Below are 16,638 nucleotides of genomic sequence, written 5' to 3'. Positions count from 1 at the left end.
TACTACTGATATCTATAAGCTTATAGATATCAAGCTAATACAATTGTTCACAATTATATTGATTAACCTTATCCAAATCAACCCCTATCAGCCTATATTTATCTATAACTATACTGGCATACTGACTTGTCACCTTTTACTGTCCCATATCTTTTTCCTGTGGTTTAAATCCTGTGTCTTACAGTTACATGATTTTATTACTATTACTTAGGCTTATTCCTGATGAACTTATCTATGAAGTTATGTCTTACTGTTGCTTATCCTTGTTATCTTATCTTATTCCTATTATCTAGAACCTATGTCTGTGACTTATTGATTATATTGATCAGTTCACATCACAACGGGGAAGGGAGGGGGGATATTGTTACTAGGGATTGAACCCAGGGGCTCAAAACCACTAAACCACATCCCCATCCCTTTTTCATTTTTTATCTAGAGACAGGGTCTCATTGAGTTGCTTAGGACCTTGCGAAGTTGATGAGGCTGGCTTTGAACTTGTGATCCTCCTGCCCCTGCGTGCTGAGCTGGTGGGAATACAGGTGTGTGCCACCATGCCTGACAATATTATATTTTTAACTTCAATTCTAGTGAATTTTTAATATATAGAAAAGCAATCGACTTTTTATATTAACCTTGAATCCTGCAACCTTTCTATAATCACTTATTTGATCTGTTAGAGTAGATTGACAGATATGAGCAGGGGGGTGGAGAAAGGGAGAATAGGGCTTACTTCATCTTGAAGAACAAAAGGTCTTGAGTGACAAGAAAACCTTGCCAATAAACCACCTCTCATGGCCAATTACTACCTTCTTAAAACTAAGAAATGAGTGTGTAACCAGCCTTAGGGACTTTCCAACTTTAGAGCACCCACAAAATTCCTGGCACCAAGCCATGGTAGGCAATTGTGGTAACTACTCCCAAATAAATAGTTCATGGAATGGGAAGATCCCAAGCAGATAATAAAAACTCACAAAGCAAAAAAAGACCACTTCTTCCTTTGGGGTGGCTTACCTTATGTTCTCCCTGGAATTTATTTTTACTATGTAACTGTCTATGCTTTTTCTATCTATGTCTCTTGAGTGAAGTTATTCTTTCAAGAAGACAAAAACCAAGGAACCTCTGCCTAGTAACAGTTCCAGGATTTTTGTTTTGTTGTTAATTTTCTTTTTTGTTGTTGATTCTTTTGGATTTTCTACACAAATGATGGTCATCTGCAAAGAAAATATTTATTTCCAATCTGTATGCCTTTTAGTTTCTTTTCAAGTATTATTGCATTAGCTACAACTTTCAATATGGTGATAAAAAATAGTGGGGAGAGAGGTCTACCTTGTTCCTGATGTTAGTGGGAAAGCTTTAAGATTCTTACCATTAAGTGTGAAGTTAATTCTAACGATTTTTGTGGATATTATTTATCAATATCTTTACAAAGTCCTCTGTGGGGGGCCGTCATGCTGAGTGACCAGCATTTTCCTTCCCTGAACGGTTGAGGCTCTGTCAGTCACTTCCAGTGATCTGGTCACATTCAAAGTGGCCCCACACAGCTGCCCTGATCCTGGAAGTAGCAGAATGTGTCTTCATGCATAGGCATGGCTTCCTGCAGCCCCATGGGTTGAGCTACGCTCACCTGTTCCTTTGTGATATTATCCCCTTGCCCTGTTTAGGATAGAATGTTCCATGGAAACACCCTTTGTGTGTCCCCTTCTCTTGCTCTGCCTTTGGATGTGGCCTTCCTAGATGTCAGTCAAGCTGCTGACAGCAGACATTATGAAGCTAGACTCAGCCCCCTGAAACCTGACCCCTTGCCTCATTTGATTGGCTTTTCCTCAATAAAAGAGGTCAGCACACTCTTGCTCTCCTTTCTGCGGACCCTTAAGGTCAGAGGAGCCATCACAGGACCCCCAAAGAAAAAGGTATCTCTGTCTCTTGTATGGTTATTTCGTGCAGCCCAGTTCCCCTGGAGTGACCCTGAGTGTCTCTACTATTCTTAGTTTACTGGGAATTATTATCATGAATAGGTGTTGGATTTTGTCAAATGGTAATAGAATTTACCAGTGAATTAATTCAGGTTTGGTGTTCTCTTTTGGAAGGTTATTAATTATTGGTTTAATTTATTTAATAGCTATATACCTATGCAGATTGTCTATTTCTTTTTTTGTGAGTTTTGGCACACTGTGTCTTTCATTGAATTGGTCCATTTCATCTAAGTATATTTGTGGTATAGAGTTGCTCATAGTTTTCCTCAATTATCCTTTTCATGTTCATGAGATATTTTAGTAACATCCCTCTTTTCATTTCTGGTGTTGGTAATTTATGCTCTTTCTCCCTTTCCCCCCTTAACTTAGGTAATAACATATGAATTTTATTGATCTTTTGGGTTTTTTTTCCAGTTATTTTCTAAATTGATTCCCTGAGTTTAATTTTTTGATTGCTCAGATTTTTATTATTTTCTTTGGATTTTGTTTGCTCTTTTTTCCCCCCTAGTTTCCTAAGTGAAACTTAGATTTTTAGATTGTTCTTTTTAAATATATCAATTCAGTGCTATAAATGTTCCTCTGGGTACTGCTTTTGCTATATCCCACATATTTTGGTAAATTGTGTTTTCATTTGTATTTAATTCAAAATATTGCAATTTCTCTTGACATTTCTTCTTTGACATGTTATTTAGAAGTTTTGAGCTTTCCATACCTTTTTGTGAAGTCTTAAAAGTTTGTTAATTTTTCTTTTTGCATTTAATCCATTGATTTAATCACTTTTATTAAATCAAGAGTTTCAATCCATCGACTTGTTCCCCAGCCACTAATGATAATGACCATAATATATAACATTATATGCTATCTGAAACGTTCCTCATTAACATTTTTTAAATAATGTTGTGTTCTTAAAATTAAGTACTGGAATATAAAGAAACTATTTCATATATTTTTAATCTTTCTAATTTGTTTTAAATAGTTATACATAACAGAATGCCCTTGTGGACTTTGATATATCATACATAAATGGGGTATAATTTTTCTCATTTTTCTGATTGTACATATTGTGATTGTAGGTCATGCAGTCATAAATGTACATAAGGTAATAATGTATTTCATTGTACTATTCTTCCTTGTCCCCATATCCCCTCCCTCCCTTTACTCTCTTCTACCTAAAGTAATCCTATTCTTCCCTAGCACCTACAACCCTCACCCTTCCTGCGAATTAGCAACTGCATATCAGAGAAAGCATTCAGACTTTGGTTTTTTGGAATTGCTTGTTTCTCTTAGCATGACATTCTCCAACTCCATCCATTCCACCAGCAAATGCCATAATTTCATTCTTTTTTAAAGCTAAGTAATATTCCATCTAATATATATACCACATTTTCTTTATCCATTCATCTATTTAAGGGCACCTAGGTTGGTTCCATGTGTGAAATATACTTAATTCCTTATATCTACTGTAACTTAAGTTACAATTCATTCCCGTTAGAAAATTAGAAAAGGGACTTTTCAATACATATTGTGATGATTAATCTGAATTCTCAAATTGATTGGATTTTGAGATGCCTAAAATTAAGAGGCTTGTTGGTGTTTTAGGAAAGATTGGCATTTGAGACAACAAACCGAGGTGGAGACCCACCCTAAGTGTAGGCAGCACAGTTCAACAGATTAGACACTTCCATAGGAAAAAAAGTTTGAAGAACTAGGAAGAAGCAGCAGATACAAGCTTGACTGTTCCTGCAATTGCCTGAGGACATCAGACTCCAGCTCCTTTTTCCAGGTGGACTCTGGTGAGACTCTCCAGGAGGTTTCCAGATATTTGGTCCCCAGACTGGGGCTGCATCATTGATCCCTTTTGTTCTGAGGCTCCAGATTCTTGGACTGAGCAGCTACTGATTCCTCCATAGCTCTCCAGCCTGCAGATGGCCACTGTGGGACTATTTAGCTTCTGGTCCTATGAGCCAATCTAATAAATTCCCATTTTACAGTCATATTTATATGGTTGGTTCTGTTGGTTCTGTTGATCTAGAGAACCCTAATGCACACACACACACACACACACACACACACACACACACACTTTTTACTTTTCCCCATTTTCCATACTATAATAAATATATCTTTTGAATTAAAAACACACATTAAATTTGGATACCAGAGAGGAGTACAGAAAGTTTACTACTGAATCAAAATGATGATAAGTTACATTTAAATAAAGATGTTCCTTTATTGTCACACTTCGAAATTTCTTATGCACGTAAATGACAAAATGTTTTCAAAACAACCAAACTTAGGCTGAATGGATTACATGTTGTTCGCTGAGATGTGTCCTTTTTTGACTGCACACTTGGATCTTCTGTCAATGAAACAGAAAAATTAAAAGCTTGATTTATCAATTTCAAAGGCAAGAAATAATTGAATCAACACTGAAATATTTTGATACATTCTGTTAGGTACAACAATATCTAGATTTCCTAAAATAGAGGAAAGTAAAATAAAATGAAAAGAATTCACTTAGTTTCTTCTGAGTTTTAGAATAAGGTAATCAATGTAGAAGATTAATACTTTTTTAATTTAAAAAAATAAAATGCTTCTACCCTAACACTGCTTAAAAATCTTTACAGTACTTTCTGCCGACAGTGTCATGTCAACAAATATTTCTACAATGCCTCTTATGTTGAAGACTCAAAAATCAAAAATAGACAAAACTACAAAGTAGGTAACTTTGTTTTTGACATTGCTATATATCCATTTTAAGTCCCTGACAAAATGTAATTCCTTCGTGTTGAGTTTTAAACATCACTTTCATTTCTATAGAGGTCCTTGCCCCAAAGTTTGCTCAATGTCTTTTGCACATCAAAATTTTCTTCTTGGCTTAGCATTCTGACAGGATGCTAATTTATTAGTAATTCATCAATTTAATTTGCTTTTATTTTTTCATTGATTTCTTCACATTCTTTCATTTTCTACTATGTATTGAGCATGTTTTTGAGCTTTGTACATAATGGTTATCAGAAAAAATAAAGTCCCATTCACTATAGGACAATAAAGAGTGGTAAAATCTATCATTAATTTAAAAATGAAATATATCAATAAAATAAATATAAGTGATTATTTCAGAAAATGATAATGAAGCCAGATTTAAAGATAGGTAGTTAGGTACATAGGATGTAATATCAAGTAAGATGAAGATGGAGCCCATCCCAAGGAAATGTTAATGAAGCAGCTCCCAGCAAACATGAAGATGCTAATCCAAAAGCCCTTCCTGCCCAGATTACTCTTTTGGCCCCCCTGATCCCCACCCTTTGGGCCTTCCCACCTACATTCCTTCACTGCAAGATAACAGAACAAAGGACAGGAATGTGACAGGAGTGCAGGAAAGCACAAAGTAGACCTTAGCTATAAAAGAGAGAAGACCTCCCCCTTCCATGGATTCCACCTCTTGGGTCCCCTTCTTCCTCCCTGGAAAAGTCTTTTCTACTGTCCTTTAATAAAGCTTCTACCTTCTCACTCTAAACCTGCCTCAGCATGCTTCTCTGGTGTTATACTTCAGCATTGGGGAAGCAAGGACTCATCAGTCACCGGTAAACAGCGGTAACAGATTGGCGGTTCCCCACCGAGATCTACACCAAGGTAAGCACCTCTCCATGCACCCCATGTCTGTCTGAGGTGCATCTTTCTCTCTCTTTCTTTCTGGAAGGTGATGTGGGCACCCGACGAATACTTAAATGCAACTAGTGCAGCCGCCACTCTTCAAGACTCAGGTGAGAGGTTTCCCGACCTAGGCAGCTCTCAATCACCTGTTCCATACAGAGCAGGCATGTTGGGTTCTGCCAAAGCCGCTTCCCACTTTTCTGTCTGGGCCCGGAGAGCAATTGGCGTGAGTACACAGTGTCCCTAATCCTGATGTCCCTAATCCCGATCTGCCTTGGATGCATGGAGGTGGAGAAAGGAGTTTGGAACAACTGTGGAATTCTGGTCTGGGCTACACTCAGATGTATTCCTAAGGTTCCTTTCTCTTGAACCCCCTCCCGACAGCCCTAAGGGGTATCTAGGGTGATCTGTAGATGAATGGCACTGAGGGAAAGCCCCAATTACATTTGCCTTCGTGTAACACTCCTGACCCCGCATCCATCCCCTCCTGGATGCTCTCCTTTCTTCGCCGGTCAGAAACGCTAGCAATTCAGGTTGTAGGACTGAGAAAGACATGGGATAATTAGTAAAAAGGTGCCCAGGTTCCCTTATGCACATAGGTAACTTTCACTAGTCTGTTTTAAAATCTTCCATTATCACTCCGATGTTTAGAATGTGCTGTGTTCTCTTTAAGCTGCCAGAGGAAGGCATTTTTAGAATCAAGTCTTCCGGTAGTTGCTCTGATAGAAAGCACTATATGCCTTACAACCAGTAAATATCCCTTACCCTCAGGAGATCCCTTTAGTCTATGGAGCAAAAGGCAACAAGAAGAGTGGGCGATTCGCTTTTGCTGTGGGTTTTAGTGGCAGGGAGGAAAGCAGTAAGGCCCTTAAGTCTGAATCCTCCCAGGGTCTCTGGCACAGGGCAAACTGAGACCCTAGCACTTTGCCAAAGGGGACCAGAAACACCCTTGGCAAAGCAAGGTGAGAGACGGGTTTTCTGGACCATAAGGAAGCTCAAACTTAGGGAGACGTCCCTAATGAGAACAGTTTTCTCTGGCGCAGCCGCCCCCCCCCCCCCCAGTCCTGGTTTTTTTTTCTTTTTTTTTCTTTTCTTCTTCTCACTCAGATAGGAGCTTCTCTCTCCAATATGCTAGGTACACCACTTACCTGCATATTGAAGGGAAATATTGCGAGGTGCCATATGTCCGGGTTTTCTTTGCCCTAAGGGAAAACCCCAAATTATGCCAACAATGTAAAGTAGACTTAGCTATGCTATCTGCCATGAAGAGAGAAAATCTTGGGGACTCACCTACTGAGGAGAAAGAATCATGAGGACCCACAAAATCTCCATCTGCTGTTGTTGTGCAACAGCGGACATCCTGTCCTCCTTTTCCTGGCCTCTCTGCATCTGCCCCAATAGACAGATCAAATATATTACTTCTCCAGGAGATGCCAGGAGGAGAATTTGGACCAATCAAAGTACATACTCCCTTCTCCCTTCAAGACCTAAGGCAGATAAAAACAGACTTGGGGAGATTTTCGGAGCACCCAGATAAATATATTGAGGTATTTCAAAACATATGCCAGGTGTTTGACCTCACCTGGAAAGATATTATGCTATTACTCAACCAGACTTTGACTTTCAATGAGAAGGAAGCACCCCTAAGAGCAGCTGAGGAATTTGGAGATGGACCTACACCTTGCTCTTGCCCCAGCAGAACAGACTAGGAGCAAACCAAATCATCCATCTGGAGCACAGGAAGTTCCCAGAAATGATCCTGAGTGGAACTCAAATGATGAGCAAGATGCTTGGAAAATTAGATGTTTCCAAATGTTGGTCCTTGAGGCCCTCAGGAGAATCAAGCAAAAGCCCATTAACTATTCTATGGTTTCAGAAATTATTCAGGGACCCCAGGAAAGCCCTGCTATTTTCATGGAGAAACTCAGGCAATAAGAAAACACACCACCGTGGATCCTGAATCCACAGAGGGCCAATTACTTTTAAAGGACAAATTTATCACTCAGTCAGCCCCAGACATTCGGAGGAAGTTACAAAAATTGGCATATGGCCCTGATCAATCTTTAGATAACATCCTCCAGCTTGCCACTTCTGTTTTTTATAATAGAGATCAAGAGGAAAAGAAGGAGAAAGAGCTCAGAGACAGAAAAAGGACTGAAACACTGGAGTAAGCTCCCAGGGTGAAAAAGAAGGAAGACAAAATGCTCCTCAATCCACAAAAGGGACTTGTTTCCATTGCGGAGAGGAAGGACATTTCAAGTGGGATTTCCCAGTAGCCAAGTGACCACTGCAAAGGCCCTGCCCTAAATGTCAAGGCAATCACTGGAAGAGCAACTGTCCTGAGGGGCGAAGGTCCTAGAGGCCAGACTCCTCCACACAGGCCTGATGGGGCCAGGCTCAATTCTGGCTCCCTCACGTAACTCCTATCACGTATGTTTCTCCGTAGGGAGCGAAGAAGTCAACTTCCTCTTAGATACTGGTGCCAGTTATTCTGTGCTCACCTCTTACCCCGGACCTCTTTCCTCTAATACTATAACAGTACAAGGAGAGTCTGGACGGCCTATTACCAGAAAGTTTACTCCCCCACTGAGTTGTGAGTGGGACTGGATGATGTTTTCTCATGCATTTCTGATAATAAGTCCTGGAATGTCCTACTCCTTTATTAGGAAGAGACTTACTTTCAAAACTTCAGACATCCATTACAATGAATTTGGGACCGTGAGGGGCATTATGTTTGCCTTTATTAGAATGTAATATAAACCCTGAAGTGTGGGCTACTGAAGGCAAAATTGGATGGGCAAAAAGTGCAGTTCTAATCAAAATAGTCTTAAAAGATCCTTCTGTCTTTCCACATCAGAGACAATATCCCCTACGCCCAGAGGCAAAAAAGGGCTTATTGAAGATCATTCAGAACCTCAAAAGACAGAAACTTTTAGTGCCCTGCAACAGCCCATGTAACACACCCATTTTAGGAATTCAGAAACCCAATGGGGAATGGCGACTAGTTCAGGACCTGAGAATAATTAAGCAGTTGTTCCTCTCCACCCTATGGTTCCTAATCTATACACTCTGTTATCTGAGATTCCAGCAGCTGCTGCATGGTTTACTGTGTAAGACTTAAACGATGCCTTTTTCTGTATACACTTAGACTCCTAATCACAATATCTGTTTGCCTTTGAGGAACCAGATAGCGGATCTCAACTAAGTTGGACAGTATTGCCCCAAGGGTTCAGAGATAGCCCTCATTTGTTTGACCAAACCCTAGCTAAGGATTTAACAGAGATCAGAGATAAAACATCTCTGACTGTCATACAATATGTAGATGATATACTTTTATGTGCCTCCATTAAAAAGAAATGTCAGGAAGCCACTAAAGAACTTTTAAACTTCTTAGCTGATAAGGGTTATAAAGTATCAAAGAAAAAAGCTCAATTGTGCCAAAAACAAGTTCAATATTTAGGATTACAGCTGTCTCAAGGAACCCTCAAACTAGGACCAGAAAGAATAACTCCTATAGGATAGTATCCTCTACCTCAAACCATAAGACAACTTAGAGGCTTCCTAGGGATAACTGGATATTGTAGGCTTTGGATCCCTGGATATGGGGAATTAACAAAGCTTCTCTATAGCCTCCTCAAAGAGACACTATGCCAAGGAACAACTTCCCTGATATGGGAACCAGAACAGATTAAAGCCTTTAAGGCATCGATAGGGGCCTTACTCCAAGCCCCTGCCCTTAGCTTGCCTACTGAAGAAAAGTTCAACCTATTTGTCACTGAGAGAGGAGGAACAGCCCTAGGAGTGGTCACACAAAAGAAGGGACCAGCTCAACAGCCAGCAAACCTCCCCAATCTCAAACATAGATGGAGATGATCTGTGTTTTGTTGGTATGATCATCGAGCTTCACTATTTATCCCACAAATTGGTTTAAAAGATGTAATGTGGCATGTCGAGACTTTAAACAATCATACTCAAACTGCCCTCCATGATGTTGAGGAAAGTTATCTCTCTCCTTAACACTGAAATAACACTTATGAGGAAGGCCATCTTACAAAACCGGATGGCTTTATATGTCCTCACTGCAGCTCAAGGCGTTACTTTATTTATTTATTTATTTATTTTTTAGTTATCGGCAGACACAACATCTTTATTGGTATGTGGTGCTGAGGATCGAACCTGGGCCTCAAGGCGTTACTTATGGCATTATTAAAATTGAATGTTGTGTTTACATCCCTGACAATTCTGGCAATGTGACAAATATCCTTAAAGATTTATATGCTCAGATAGAAGCCATGTCCTCGCCAACCTTGTCATGGGAACAATATCTTAGCTCCTGGTTCTTCCTGGTGGAAAACATTGTTAGTTTCTGTCATTGTCATCATACTCGTTAAGATATTCCTATGCTGTGGCATTTATTGTTGCATTAATCTTGTTCCAGTACTAATAACTTCTTGTTTCTTTTATAGACCGCCCATCACTCAAATGGCCCTCCAACCTGTTACTTCTCAATCGGACTTCTATCATGGACCACTGGATAGACCTGATTTTTAAAAGGGGGACTCCAAAACTGCTTTCTCAACACCACCCCCTTTCAGCTCGAAGAAGCCAGAACGGTCATCGCCCCCTTTCCTTACAGCAGTAAGGAGTTCCCAAAATTACAGGGGGGAATGAAGTCAGATTTAAAGATAGGTAGTTAGTGTAGTTAGGTACATAGGATCTAATATCAAGTAAGATGAAGATGGAGCCCATCCCAAGGAAATGTTAATGAAGCAGCTCCCAGCAAACATGAAGATGCTAATCCAAAAGCCCTTCCTTCCCAGATTACTCCTTTGGCCCCCCCCTGATCCCCACCCTTTGGGCCTTTCCACCTACATTCCTTCACTGCAAGATAACAGAACAAAGGACAGGAATGTGACAGGAGTGCGGGAAAGCAGAAAGTAGACCTTAGCTATAAAAGAGAGAAGACCTCCCCCTTCCATGGATTCTACCTCTTGGGTCCCCTTCTTCCTCCCTGGAGAAGTCTTTTCTACTGTCCTTTAATAAAGCTTCTACCTTCTCACTCTAAACATGCCTCGGAGTGTTTCTCTGGTGTTATACTTTAGCATTGGGGAAGCAAGGACTTGTCACTGGTAAACAGCGGTAACAATAAGTGCCAAGAAAAATATAAACTGGATCAAATGATAGAAAATAATGAAGGATTTAATTATAATAATCACTATAGTATTTTTTTCCTTTTATGCTACTAGAGATTAAACTAAGGGTACTCTACCATCGAGATACATACTTAGTCCTTCTCATTTTTAATTTTACTTTATTTTGAGACCTGGTCTTGCTAGGTTCCCAAAGCTGATCTCAAACTTGAGATCCTACTGCCTCAATCTCCCAGTTGCAGGGATTACATGGTTCCCCACCACACTCTGGCAATAGCTAAATATATTGAGATTTTAACTTGTTTGGGACTCAAATTGCTTTGTATGATTTATCACATTTAATCCTTTTAATCACCTTTCATCTGACTCCAAGACCTTTATATTTAAACATTCTGCCATAACTCTTGTTCCTCAAAAAATGAAGTCAATCAAGCTATTTTTTTTAAATAAACACTGATCAACAAAAAGAGAAAGAGCACAAATCAAAAGACAGGACTTAAATGGAACATAACTATAGATATAGCAGAGATGAAAATATAAGAGAATTCGCTTGTTTTTTTCCCATACCTGGATATCATGTAATCATTAAATGAGTAATTAAAATTTATAAACACACACACATACTCCAAAATAAAGAAGCTTTCCAGAGAAAGTCTCCCAAACTTTCAAAAGTGAAATAATCAGAATGTTGTATAACTATAATCAAAATATTAAAAGAAATAATGTTTCTAGCTTCCAACTTCCTTTGCAGCTGCTACGACCTTGAAGTTGAAAATCATACAAGGAGAAACAAAGAAGGGAAATTATAGGCCAATTTTAATTCTAAAATTAAATGCAAAAATTCTAAATAAATTTTTACAAAATTCTAACTATCTATAAAGGAAATCTCATGCTCAAATTGGATTTATAACAGGAAGGAAAAAATGGTTTAAATTTGGATTTGTGGGCCACTGCCGTACTCCTACTATCTTTAAAGATTTTAGTGTTGCTGTGTTATGTTAGAAATCATTTGATGCAGTTTTAATATTAAGGCATTAAAGGGAAAAAATTAGGGTCATTTTGAGGGATGCAGGTAACTTGTTAAAATTGTTAAAATTCAACATTTATTTAAATTTAAATAAGTTTAAATACATTAGCAAAATTAGGAAAAAAGAATACTTCCATAATCTAACTATGAAGCCAAATTAAAAGCAATCTAAAATAAATTTGCATAGTGTTCAAACATTGTATTTAAGACCAGTAACAAGAAAATATTATAGCTTCTGTTCAACACTGCACTGGAGAAGACAATGTCTATTACTATTAGTAAAATTAATAATGAATGTAAAGATTAGAAGAAAGAACAAAACTTGCTTTTTTCCCTTCATATAATATGACTGTCATAGCTAATCCAAATGAATCAATAAGCTATTAGAAATAATAAGAGAGTTTGGTAAGATTCCTGGAGAGTAGACTAATATGTAAAAACATTTATGTTTCTATAAATTTCAAAATAAATTAGGGAATTTAAAATATTTTTAATAGCAAGTCTGAGAAAATTTCTAACTTAACTGAAAGACATTTAAAAAAATCTAAATAAGCCAGTTTTCTTAATGGAAATAATCAGTGTTGTAAAGATGTTAATTCTTTCAAATTTATCTATAACTTCTCCCCAATTTATCTACAAGTTTAAGGCAATTCTAATCAAAATCAGTTCTTCAGAATTGATAGCTTTCCCTAAAATTAATTTGCACCATCAAAGGGTCAAGTATAGTCATATGATTTCTGAATAATTTGGAAAAAAGACATGCCGTGAAAGCACCCCCAACCAGTTATCAAAAAGCTTATCTTGGCCTTTGCAGACTATAAGTGATGTCTTGAAGCCTGTTGTCAGTGGTGGCTGACATCTCCCGGATAAAGCACTTTGTGATATAAAAGCTCTCATCAAGCCAGACTTAAGTCAAAGGTTTTCTGTCATAAGCAGAAGCTAAAGCAAAATAAGGGACAGAAAAAGTGGGGTGGGGTGTGTATGGATCCCATGAAAATAGAAGGTAGATCAGGGGAGTAGAGAAAGGAAATAGGGAAGGAGGAAAGACAGAAAAAGGAAGTTCTTTAGAATGAAATTGACCAAATTGTGTTATCTACATATATGAATATATCACAGAGAATTTCTCCTGTACGTATATCTATAGAGCATCAATTAAAAAAAAAACAAACAAAACAGCAACAATGAATAAATAGAAGTAAGACTAGCAGAGTAGAGGATGGGAAACAGGAGAGGGAAGAGAAGAAGGAAAAAGAAAGTTACTAGGGCCTGAAATGGAGCAAATTATATTCCCTGCAGGCATGATTATGTCAGAATGAACCACATTATTATGTATAACTATAAAGCACTAATAAAAAGTACTCATCAAATGCAACTAGAAAATGGAAAAGAAAATACAGGGGCTGGGATCCTGGCTCAGTGGCAGAGCACTTGCCTCCCAAGTATAAGGCACTGGGTTCGATCCTCAGCACCACATAAAAATAGATAAAATAAAGGTATTGTGTCCATTTACAACTAAAAAAAATTTGAAAGAAAGAAAGAAAGAAAATACAACAAAACATGGTTTAAGAGCATCAGAAATTTGTTGTAGCAACAGGCCTGAAATTTCAGAGTAGGAGATCTATACAGAGATGAGATAGTATGATGAAAGCAACTTTCTCCTTGGGACCCTCTTGATTCTGGGCCTAGGTTTAAGGCTGAAAATCTGAACTTTGTGTGGGTGGAGGCCAATTTTTGGAAACAGAGAAACTAGCAGTATTTTGGGTTTCTGTTTGAAGGCCTAAACAGATAAAAGCTCAGAGAGCCGAGGGGTCAAGGGCGAGATGGGAAGAGGAGATGAGGGAAATGAGCCAAAGGGATACCCATTTGTACTTATTTGTTTAATTTGGAGGGTGTGAGGAGAAAGAGGCTGAAAGAGTCTGGAAAGCAAAGCAGAGTTTTCAGCAATCTTATAATCCTTCAATAGGATTAGAGTCCAGAACCCACTGGAGAGGGAGCATGGGTGAAACCCACCAGCTGGTTGTCAGAAACGAGTGGAAGTTTACACTCCTGGAGCAGGGACAGCAGAGGCAGTCTAAATTAAGCCTTCCATAAATTCTAACTGGGAAGTAACTAAATTTCGTTTGGACCAAGACAACCCTGAATCTTGTCTACTCAGCAAAGAAAAATGTAGAAACTTCTATATTTTTGTCATGTGTTATATGCTTAATGAAAAAAAATCACAAGGTGTGGACAATGTTTATTATCAACTTTTGTCAAACAGATGTCTCCAAAACTTAATGTCTTAGAACCAAAACAATTTATTATCGTTTCTCACAATCATTTGGATTGGTTGGTTCACTCTGCTAGGTATTTCTTTTGCTATGCTGTGCATGATCAGGGGCCAACATTGGGGCTGTGTTTACATATAGCACAGCTGGGGTTGAAACAGCAATATAGCCTCTCCTCCTCTGAGACCTTTCTCAAAATTGCCTTCCCAGCAAGAGAACATGCATTTCTTTACATGTTTGGGAGTGGCGGTGGGTTGGGGGATCATGTGGTACAGAAGTAGATTTTTCTTTGATTGTAATGAGGGGTTTAATACAAGAACTAATTTGATTTGATTTTCTTTATATAAAACAGGGTAAGGGGTGGGCTTCTAGTGCAGGAACAGCCAAATCTGTCAGATCTCTTAAAGGCTAGGCTCAGAGCTGATACAGGTCCTTATTCCAGAGGAGAAAAAAAAGTTTCTGCTTTGGAGGTAAAGGATTATTGATAATCATCTCCAAAGACAGTTTGCCACCAGGAGAAAACCATACAATCTGGCCATAAGAAACAGATCTACAGTGATCTGGATAATGGAGTTTTACATAGAAGTTGATGTAGCCCCCTGTCCAGCACTGGCTACTGAACCGGGGTCACTCCAGTGAATTTGGTGTGACACGAAATGACCACGCAGACACACAAAATACCTTTGGGTGGGTGTTCAGGACGGCTTCCCCGTCCCCAGCCACAAGCTCCCAAGGGGAGGGGGGCAAGAGAACCCCCTCCCCAGGAGGCTGGTGCCAGAGAGGGAGTAAGCCCTGAAGATTGGCTTTTATGGGGGGAACTATTCAATGGAACATTCTGTCCAAATTAGGCGGAGGGGTAGTATTACAAAGGAACAAGGAGGCAGCCCACTTCCAGTGTGTAATGCCCACTCCTGAAGCGGCACCTTTCTGAGCAGAGATAAGTCCACATGCATTGCAATAGATGGAATGTCACTCCAGTACCTCCTTGCTCAAGACTTAAAGGTGTGTGCATAGATCCTGTTCAGGGTGGCTCCCAGCAAGTTGGAATATTTGAGGGTGGTGATAATGGAGCTTAGTGTCTGTTTCAAGGAGAAGATAAAATATATATATATATATATATATATATATATATATATATATATATATATATATGCAGAGAAGAGGCATGGGCCAGATCACACTTAGACTTGTTGGTCATGTGGTACAGAATTAGATTTTTCTTTCATTGTAATGAGGGATTTAAGACAAGAACTAATTTGATTTGATTTTCTTTGTATAAAACAGGTTGTAGTAAAGGAAGAAATGGGTGACTATGTTAGTTTTAGCAAGAAACAACAGTGACTTGAATACTCGGCAGGAAATGGGAGTGAATAAATGCATGTATCTATTCCATATTCCATCGACTAGGAAGCATTAGTTTGCAAACAGGAAGTAACAGTCAATTTATTTTAAAAATGGCTTCCAATTAAATCTGAAATTAGAACGAACTCACTTCTAGTACATTCTTTAATTGAAGTATGATTTGAATGTAAAAAAACCTCATATCTTATGATAGGAAAGATTGACGTATCATTAAAAGTGCACTTTCCTAGGTAACCACAGCATAGGTCCAAGGAAATCTTTTTGATGTCCTCTTCCAATCACTAATTCTTTCCTCTCCAAATGTGTATGTACCCACTATACCAACTTTAAAATAGATTAATTTTGCCTGATTTTAGATTTCATATGGAATAAGATGCATTCCTTGTGTTTGTCTTCTTTCATATATATATATATATATACATAATATATATTACATATATAAAATATAAATATAGAAGATACTATATATAATATCTATATATTACATATCTATGTTTTATATGTAGAATATTTACATATTCTAAATATATATAGTCTTTATATGTTATATATAATCTCTTTATATATGTTAAATATATATATCTTTATATTTATCTCTTTCTCCACCAAGAACTTACATATATACCCTTAAAAGGATATTTGTTTTGAGAACCAAAAACTTCACGATGGAAGAGAAACACATGATTTTTAAGTCAAAATTAAGGACATTGATTAGTGTTTACTTCTGAATGAGTCACTATTCTGATAAGTTAGAGAAGGGGTATGAAAGCAAATGCAAATAAACGTTTTAGCCAATACTTGAGTGCAGTAGAAAACCAGATCACAGTAGTAACTCATTTCTTTCTGTTCATTAGCTTGAGAGGAAGAATAATCGGTGAAGAAGGGAGGGATCATCAGAATTTAAATATAATTTTTTATGACAATTGATTTCTATTACCTTATAGAAACAATCAAATCTCATCCATAAATTATAAATTGTAAGGATGACATTTTTAAATGTAGTGAATTTTTGGAAACATTAGTGTTCAAATAGAATATGATTGAGACAGGACAACAGACCACATCAGGCAGCCAGGAAATGGCTCTTGCTAAAGAAAAGGAGAAAGAGAAGATTGAGAAATCAAGCACCTGGCCCCAAATGGTCCTGTCCACAAGGATGGTCCCTTAATAGCCCCTAACCACAACTAACAGCAAAATATTCC

Source organism: Callospermophilus lateralis, chromosome 4, assembly GCF_048772815.1.
Source record: "Callospermophilus lateralis isolate mCalLat2 chromosome 4, mCalLat2.hap1, whole genome shotgun sequence".
Taxonomy (NCBI): Eukaryota; Metazoa; Chordata; class Mammalia; order Rodentia; family Sciuridae; genus Callospermophilus; species Callospermophilus lateralis.
This window is presented reverse-complemented; position numbering follows the sequence as displayed.